This window comes from Micromys minutus (assembly GCF_963924665.1).
Source record: "Micromys minutus genome assembly, contig: SUPER_22_unloc_2, whole genome shotgun sequence".
Lineage (NCBI taxonomy): Eukaryota > Metazoa > Chordata > Mammalia > Rodentia > Muridae > Micromys > Micromys minutus.
This window is the reverse complement of record NW_027667989.1, coordinates 218,478-227,182: the sequence shown is the minus strand read 5'-3', so window position 1 is coordinate 227,182 and position 8,705 is coordinate 218,478. Positions and strand designations below refer to the sequence as shown.

The window sequence follows — 8,705 nt, the reverse complement described above, 5'->3', positions numbered from 1 at the left end:
ACTGAGAGAGCAGGTACAGACTTTCAGTTCAGACTGTCCTTGGCAGTAACAAACAGGGAAGGACATTGGTGCAGAGTATCAGCAATTTGGCTCCAGCCTGTGTTGCTTTGGTCAGGGATACTCTTGACCCTTGAATGCTGTACTGAATGTCAGGAACTTATCTGGAGATGTCTGAAAAGACAGCATTGATAGAAGGTCTAAGCATACGTGATTTAGGCAGCTCAACCTACCTGTACCACACAGTCGCTTATTTCTATAGTTAATAAAGTCAGGGAGAGTAAGTTGTTGTGCTCAAGGGGACTGAGAGTCTGCATGGGAAATAAATAAACCAAAGGCTGATGAACAGTAAGGTCTAGGTTTACCTCTGGTGACAGTTTTTATCTACACCCTTACCTGCTTAGAAGCTCAACATGAATATGTGAAAAAGGCGGAACCACATGCAGGAACACAGCATCCTTACATTTTCCCTCTGTCAGGATGGCCTCCTCGTCTTCTGACTTTCCCATCACCAGGACAAGAGGAGTGCACAGTTCATGCTTTTGGCTTGTTGTGACAGTCAACTCTCCCAGGGCCTGTGATCTGTGTAGAGAACACAATTTCACCAAGAGATGAAATAGAGTAAATCCCTTTAGGGTGTGCACAGTATCACAAACACTCCTCAGTTCCACGTGTTCATGATGGCTGAGTGCCACATGGTTGCTCTCAATGTCCTCAGTTTCATGCCTTCTTTCTCTGCAGGCTCAGCCAATCAGAGCTGTCTTCTCAGGGACACTGTTTCCCAACCACCAGGACTAGGATGCTAACTCCATTTTCATTACTGTTCTTACCTCTTTTGATATGGACTTACCTCACCACCTTCATCTTCCTGAATGCAATGGGCTCTGTCAGTCTGTCAGCCCCTCGGACAAGGCATGTGTATCACACTGATGATCCTGGGATCTAGCACGTAGTGAAATCCTTGCACCTCACTCTGGTTATTGAATGGCAACTGACAAAAGAAGAGATCACACCACTTCAAATAGTCTAGAAGCTGGGAACACATCTCAGAGCCAGTCTTCACCCTTGCTCCTTGTGGGTAAGAATGAAGTCAAACCTGTGAAATGAAAATGGCTTCCATGGTGCTAGAGGAAGATTGGAGTAGGCACAGTCCAGGAAGTAACTCAACAGGTTGCAAGGCAAGAACTGAGAGCCTATCTCTGGCAGACATCCCACACTTAGGAAAGAATTGCTAGGAAATGCAGTGACAGATGTCAGGGTTTCACCCACTGACTCATTTCTAGAGGTCCTTCTCTATTGTCCAAATTTTAAAGACTGAGAAGGAGGGCTGGGTGAGTGTCAGGGAGATAACAGTCCTGTCACTAGGAAAACACCAGCTTGCAATGAAAAACTGAAGAAAAGATCAGGGGATGCACCATGTAGCTTCCAGATTGGCCTCACATTAATTTTTGCATACAGCCTTCCACTGTCACAGGTATATCCTCCTTTCTGCCTCCTCAGTGCCAGGAGCTAATTGTACGGCCAGGTCTCCTCTATGGATACAAAGCAATCATTACCTGAGTTTCAATGGCAGAAAAACCTTGTCAGCGGGTACTCCACTAAGACATGGACTTCTGCGTGAGATGGTGACATCACTGCAGCTTGAAGTGAAGGGGAACATGTCCATCCACACTTTCATCTCTAGGTTTACTCATACAAGCATTAGATTTCTCAGGAGCTTCTGTTGTCTGTGGGAACCATATCCTAATACCATGTCAGCACAGGAAGGAAATGTCTTCCTATTGATGGAAAGAACAAATGGGGGAAGGAAGAGAAACAAGGGCCAGCTTATGTGTTCTATGAGAATGAGAGTTGCTTGTTCTTGGGGTACAGGAATTGAAGGACTGTGTATCAGATGGTTTGGGCAGCTATCAAAGAGGCCCTGTTCTTGTATGTCATTTCTTATATACCTGTTGTTTTACTGTTTTAGCATGCAGAACAAAAGTGTAGAAATCCAGTCCTTTGTTTATCTATAGATGCTGGTGTCAAGGCTTGGGAGATGTTCCACACTGGTATCACAACCACAGAGTTCGGGCCCTTGGTGTTCCTCTGAACTACAGGGAGGCTTTGAGGTGGCCCATTGGAGACTTGATCATTGTTCCTCTTCCAGGCACCAGATCAACACTATAGATTCCATTTGGACACTTGTCCCTGTGTAAAACATCCTTCCTTATTTTCTGCATAACTTGCTCAGGTAGCAGAATTTCAGTTTGTATTTCCAGTTCAGTGTTGTTATTTTGAGATGTGATCCTTAGCAACAATGAACCACAGCCCTCATAGTCAGGAATCCATGACCATCCTGGACTCACAAGAACAAGCTTCTGTAGCACAGCACCATCATCTGCAGAGGAGACACTGAAGGAGAGAGAGGCATTGGATGTGAGGTGACTTAAACACAGGACACATTGGACAGTGGCAGGATCATCCCTATTGAGAATATACTACTGAATGTGACTTTCCTTGGAAGATTACAACTAGGATAACTGCCAAGGGCTCAGGAGAACAGGGAACTGGGACAAGTTCAGAGATGAGAGAAGCAATGGACCCTTTACCTTTTCCAGAATGACTAAAAACTGCACATGAGACAGCCAGTGACTACTAAAAATTGTCAAGTCCATTGACTACTGGATGTCAGCATGTTGTGTGTCTGAAACCTAAAGGAACACCCGGGACTTTAGCATGGAGAGAGGCGAGTTCAGTTGTGCCAATGGTCTTTGTCTCATGCTGACTCTGGGATATAGAGAGTCCAGACCCTCTATTCCCTGTCTGAAGTTGGTTCAGGATGACTCTAATGACCACCATGTACAGATAAAGACAGCAGCAACAAGTCCTAGAACTGAAACAAATGGAGAATAGAATTGATTGGGGGAGGGAAAGTGGCTGAGCCTCCTGATAGATGCATGAGTTAAAAGGTGAAAGGAGACAAGTTCAAGTTCTTCATTGTTCCAAGAGTGAGGAGGAGCTCACACCCTGAAGTGTCTTGCATGCATGCCAGTAAGGGACTGCCTCTGTCTCTCTGGGTTGGATACTTTCCTGACAATTTGGTCAAATTTAAGTCATACATTGTTTATTTTAAATTATGCCCTATTCATTTTCTCGACTCCACCTGATGTACATTTTCCTCATTATTTACTGAATGTAAGTGTTTAGGAAAGTATGGATTGGAGCTTAGCTGGGAGTAGGAAACAGGACACAGAAATCATAAAGAAGCCAATAGAGAGCACCCTTCACGGCCTCTATTGTTGTTTCTGTTACTAAATTTCTACCTTCAGTTACTATACTTGACTTCCCTCAGGATGGTTGTATGCATGAGTTTTAAGTTAAAAACCTTTCCCCACAGCCAAACACAGCCCACTGTTCTCTCTGTTTCTTTCAGCAATGTAGAGGGAAAGGCTTTGATAAACACCTTTTGAATTGTAGCTCTAGCTGAGGGCAGTCTTATCACAGAAGTCTCATGGGAGCTTCCTACATTATTAAAAAAAATCTCAGCTGGGTACAAACCCTCCGGTACTGGCTCCCAGGCCCAGATAAAAGCACACCTTCATTGCCCGTGGCCAAGCTTAAGATCCCCTTCTACATGAATGGCGACCATTTGATATGTACCCATGTCTGGTGTTGGTGCTTATGGGATGGTACACTAAGCCTGAGATCCCCACAGTGGCCACTGTGTGGCCTTCAAGTATTTGAGAGTTCCTAATGGAACAGCAGCTGGGAAAGTCCTTTCTCTCAGCACCGTTCATGAGGCAGCCTTGTTAAAGATGATGAAGATCTTTGAACATCCCAGTGTTGCATGGCTGATTGATATCTGTGCTACTTCCTGAACTGATGGGGACATCAAGTTAATCCTCGCATTTGAACATATATATCAGGACATGAGGACATACCTGCACAAAGCAACGCCACTATGCTTGCCATTTGAGACCTTTAGATCTGATGCACCAGTTTCTAAGTAGCCTCCATTATATTCATGGAAAGTGCATTGTTCACTGGGAACCGAAGCCAGAGAACATTCTAGTGATAAGTAATGGGACAGTCAAGATGGCTGACTTTGGCCTAGCCAGAATGTTCAGCTTCCAGATGGCCCTCGTGTCTGTGGATGTTACCCTCTGGTGCTGGGCTCAGGAAGTTCTGCCGTCTACTTATGCAACACCTGTAGGCATGTGGATCATTGGCTGTATCATCAGAGAGATGTTTCAACAGAAGCCTCTCTTCTGTGGAAATTGAAGCTGACCAGTTGGGCAAAGTCTTTGAACTTATTTGATATCCTCAAGAAGAAGACTGGCCTCCAGAGGTATCTCTTCCTCAAGGAGCCTTTGCCCCGAGAGAGCCTTGTCCAGAACAGTCAGGGGTGCCAGACATGGAGGAATCTGGAGGACAGCTGCTGCTGGAAAATTTGACCTTTAACCCACAGAAGCAAGTCTGTGCCTTCCGAGGCATCCCTGCAGCACCAAGACCTGCACAAGGAGGAAAGCGACTGGAGTGAGAAGAGGGGCTGCCTGCCTCAGTTTCCAGACACTTGGTGGGAGGACCTGGATGAAGTGGCAGGCTCTGCCTACTCCTGAGGCCGTGCAGAGTCCTCCAACTTTTTACAGAGATCATTTTCAGCCTTAAATGACAATCCCTCACTTCTCCTTATAGGTTTACCCCCCCGTACCTCCCTTTTTTCTACACTAAATGTCAAGTGTATTTGTTTTCTTCTCTTCCTGAATCATACTGGTATAGTTTTTATACAAGAAAAATAAAAGCAGACAATGAAGTATGGTCTTCAAAAAACAAAACAAAACAAAACAAAGTCCAAGATGAATTGTTCTACAGAGATATGGGATGGCAGGTGAAGGAGAAAAAATTAGCCAGATCAGTATAATCATGCCCCTTTGTAGGTATGACTGGCCTCCAGAGGTATCTCAATCTCAAGGAGCCTATATCCCCAGAAAGCCTCAGCTAGGGCAGTCAGGGGTGCCAGAGATGGAGGAACCTGGAGCACAGCTGTTGCTGGAAGAAGACTTAGTGTTAGAAAGATGGCAATGGTTAGGATGCAAATCTTCAAGATTCTTAGGAATAAAAGCCTTTTTGGATCATTCAAAAGATTTACAGCTTTTCTGTGCAAAGTGCAAAAGATGTGCTGTGTAACTACTCCCATCAAACCCACAGGAAAGCAGGTCACACAGGCTGAGTGGTCTCCATGATGGAAGCACTCTGACTTTCTGTGTTCTCTAAACCTCAGTGCACGGTTCTTGAGCCCAGCAACGAGTTTCCTAACACTGTCAGGAAGACAGAAGCCTGGACTTTCTCTCACACCTGAAGCCCACTTTCTATGTCCGCCAATGGCACTGCTGTCAGCTACATACAATGTCCCAATCCTTCTGGGGCTGACTCTCAGGAGGATGGCTAGTTCAAATGTTGCTGCACCTTTAGAGTGATACCTAAGGCAACTGGTTATTGTGAGAAACCATGAAGGTGCATCCTAGGTGAGCACATGTGTAGGAATCTGAATAGAGACACTTTGAGTGTCCTGTGGCCTGCACAGTAGCTGCCTGAGACAGCACATTTACTGAATGATTAGGTAAGCCATCAACAATGCTGCTGTGTCAGGAGGCTTCACATTTCTGTGTTCTGGAGCAGGCATTTGTTGTGCTCATGGGGAGCACATTTCTTCTTGTTGGTATTAGGGCAAATGATGGGACGAAAGGACAGTGTAGAATGTGAGAGGTGAGTGTGCTGGGAGAGTCAGTTTGAAGTTCTGTTGCCTTGAGTTTGTTGACTGTGAAGATCCTCTGGCAGCTCCTCAGCCCTGGTTTCAAGATGGTTTGAAAGATTAGAATGCTGCTGTCTGCCTAGGCTCTGAATGCCACAGTGGAGAATAAGGTGACATTGACACCATTTCATCTCTGAGCAATGTAAGACACCTAAAAACTGGGAATCCACATCTGATACCCAATGTAAGAAACATAGCAGCAATGTGAGAATTCACAGGGCTTAGTACACTGTGCCTTCCAATTGAATTATAGAAAGACATTGATATGGCCACCTTGTACCTCAACCATTGTCACTATTTCAAGCACTAGGTCTCCAAGCATAATCTCTACCTGGATATTTTCCCCACAGACGACAGGTATACATGCCCCCTTTCACTCTGGCTGTACCCACAGACACTTGATGGTTACTGCTAGTTCAGTTGCCTTAGATCCCACCTAGGCATTCTCCAAAAAGGTTTTTTCCTCAGATGTTAAGGATCAGGGTTTAATCCAGCTGAGATAGAAATAATTTCTGAAAATAAGCTTATAGCACCCTCTAAGAGTGTGGTAAACCTCTAGACCCTAAAGCATTAATAATTCAAGAGCTAAGAATGCAGCCTTGTGGCAATCCTTGGTATTTAAAAATCATTATGTTTAATCTTTACATATCAAGAAAACTTCGACATTTCCATATTACATTTATTTTATATGTATTTTATGCTTATCATAACTAGTAAATTTAGAGTACTATCAAACCTATAAAAATCAATTAAGTACTGAAAAAATATTTTCATATAGTTTTATGCACAAATGCTTTGAAAATCTGTATATTTATCTGTTTTTTTTTTTTAAAATAAGTTTGTTTATTTTTTAAAAGACCTGAAAATCAATTGCAAATAAAAAAGAGAAAGAAAGAAATCTTGTCATCCCGACAGACTCCAAAAAATACATCTTTTTGATTTTTTTCCAATAAGAAGACATGAATAAAACAGAGACAATAAAATTCAGAGCTGAGATGCATCCCCACCTGGCAAACTTGCTTACCTTCTCATCGGGTTTTTCTCACTATCTCTTCCAGGGGAGCCATTTTTTTGGAGAATGGATGTTGTCATTTTTTCCTTCGTGCACAGGGAAAGCAGCAGATGTTGGAGAAGCGATTCCGTATCCACCTACGAAATTTCTTCAGTCGCCCAATCTTCTGACCAGGAGATGTTATTTCAATTTCAGAGTCTTGTAAAGTAGTCGGGAGTGTTTCGATTTCTAATACGTTGTTACACACACATGGGCCAGCCACTGCTCTTGAATGTGGGACACTGCTAGAAGCTCTGCTCTGCTTACAGGGGTAATGCAGAGCAATGGGAGGCAGGGACACACTCCTGGCCAACTTGTGTCCCGATGGTTTCAGTGGAACAGGCCCCTGCTCTCCTGAGGGCCTGATGTGGAGGAGGCCAAAGTTTGGCTCACTGGCCCTTCTCTTTAGGGGAAGAGTATGTGTTGGGGATGCGGATGGTGTAGGACAGGGATCCACAGCCTTGGCTGAAGAGGGAGATCCATGCTTATGCCCTAGGTCTACATGTGCTTTTAATGTTAGATATGCACCCATTGGTGCATCGTATTTCTTTTTGTGCAGGGAATTCAAAATCTGGATGGCATTGTATCCCATGTCACACAGCATATCAATGATTTTGAAGTCTGGGTCTATCTTGGTCGAGATGGTTATTTCGCACTTCCTCACCCATGGATGGTTTTCAATTTCTTCGATGGAAGGCCTCATCTCTGGGGGAACCGTGAGTACTTGGTGGATCAGGTTCTCCAGTTGTCCAGAGAGGAAACGTGGAACAGCATAGGACCCCGTTACAATATTTTTACTGATCTCTTTAATAGTCTTTCCTCTAAAGGGGAACAACCCAGTAGTAATGAAAAAGAGCAGTACTCCCAAACTCCACACATCCGACTTCTTTCCCTCATAGGGTTCACTTAATATAAGCTCTGGGGCAAAATATATTCTGGTTCCACGTGGTACTTTCAGTAATGTCCCAGGTCTGCATCTCCTGGCTAGGCCAAAATCTATTATTTTGATGTTACCTTTGGCGTCTCTTACTATGTTATCCGGCTTGATATCTCGGTGTACAATATCTCGTTGGTGGCAGAATTTTATTCCCGAAACTATCTGTCCAAATGTTTTTTTTGCCTCCTCCTCCGACAGTCGGCCTTGGTCTCTTACTATTTCAAGTAAGTTTCCTCCCGGGACATATTCCAATATGAAATGTATGTTACTTGCTGTTTCTAAGACTTGGAAAAGGCGAATGATGTAAGGATGTTGTAGTGTCTCCAATATTGCTCTTTCAGTCCGGATCCACCTGATGTTGTTCTCATTAATCTGTACCGTTTTGATGGCAACCTTGGCCTTGGTTTTCTGGTGCCAGGCCAATTTCACAGTGCCAAATGTACCCTGGCCAAGTAAGAAACCCACACTATACTGACTTCTCAAAGTCTCTGTTTTGAAATTGCTGTCCATGAGGCTGTTCCCTGTGCTCTGGTGCACAGTGGTTGTGAGATAATACAACCTGAAAATGAACAATCTAGTCAACTCTGAACGAGTCCCACAGGTCACCCAAATCAGCTTCCTGCTCTATCTGGACAAAACTCACAGGCCAGTCCACAGTCTTATACTGAGGACATTCACTCTTCTATCACAGTGGTTCTTTGTGAGGTCAGAGCATGAACTTCACCATGAAGATAGGGTTATCCTGCAGTGTGGCTGTTTCCTCTCTGAGCCACAGGGACATTTCTACTCTCATGAAAATGAGACTATCCTCTATCATCTTCTTCAGCAGATCAAAAGACAGATATTTACTTGTTTAGCAGTTACAGGCTGCAGAGGGCATCTGCTGCACAAGGGAAGTGCATTAAAGCTGCAGCCAGAGAGAGAGC

At 44.1% G+C, this 8,705-nt stretch overlaps 1 pseudogene across 1 annotated transcript; it reads left to right on the top strand.

Annotated features, from left to right (window-relative positions):
- The first annotated feature begins 981 nt into the window (after nt 1-981).
- LOC308435411 (cyclin-dependent kinase 4-like) lies at nt 982-4,598 on the top strand (annotated as a pseudogene). The gene is made up of 2 exons: nt 982-1,075; nt 3,685-4,598. The product of its transcript is annotated as a cyclin-dependent kinase 4-like (transcript).
- The last annotated feature ends 4,107 nt before the right edge of the window (nt 4,599-8,705 follow it).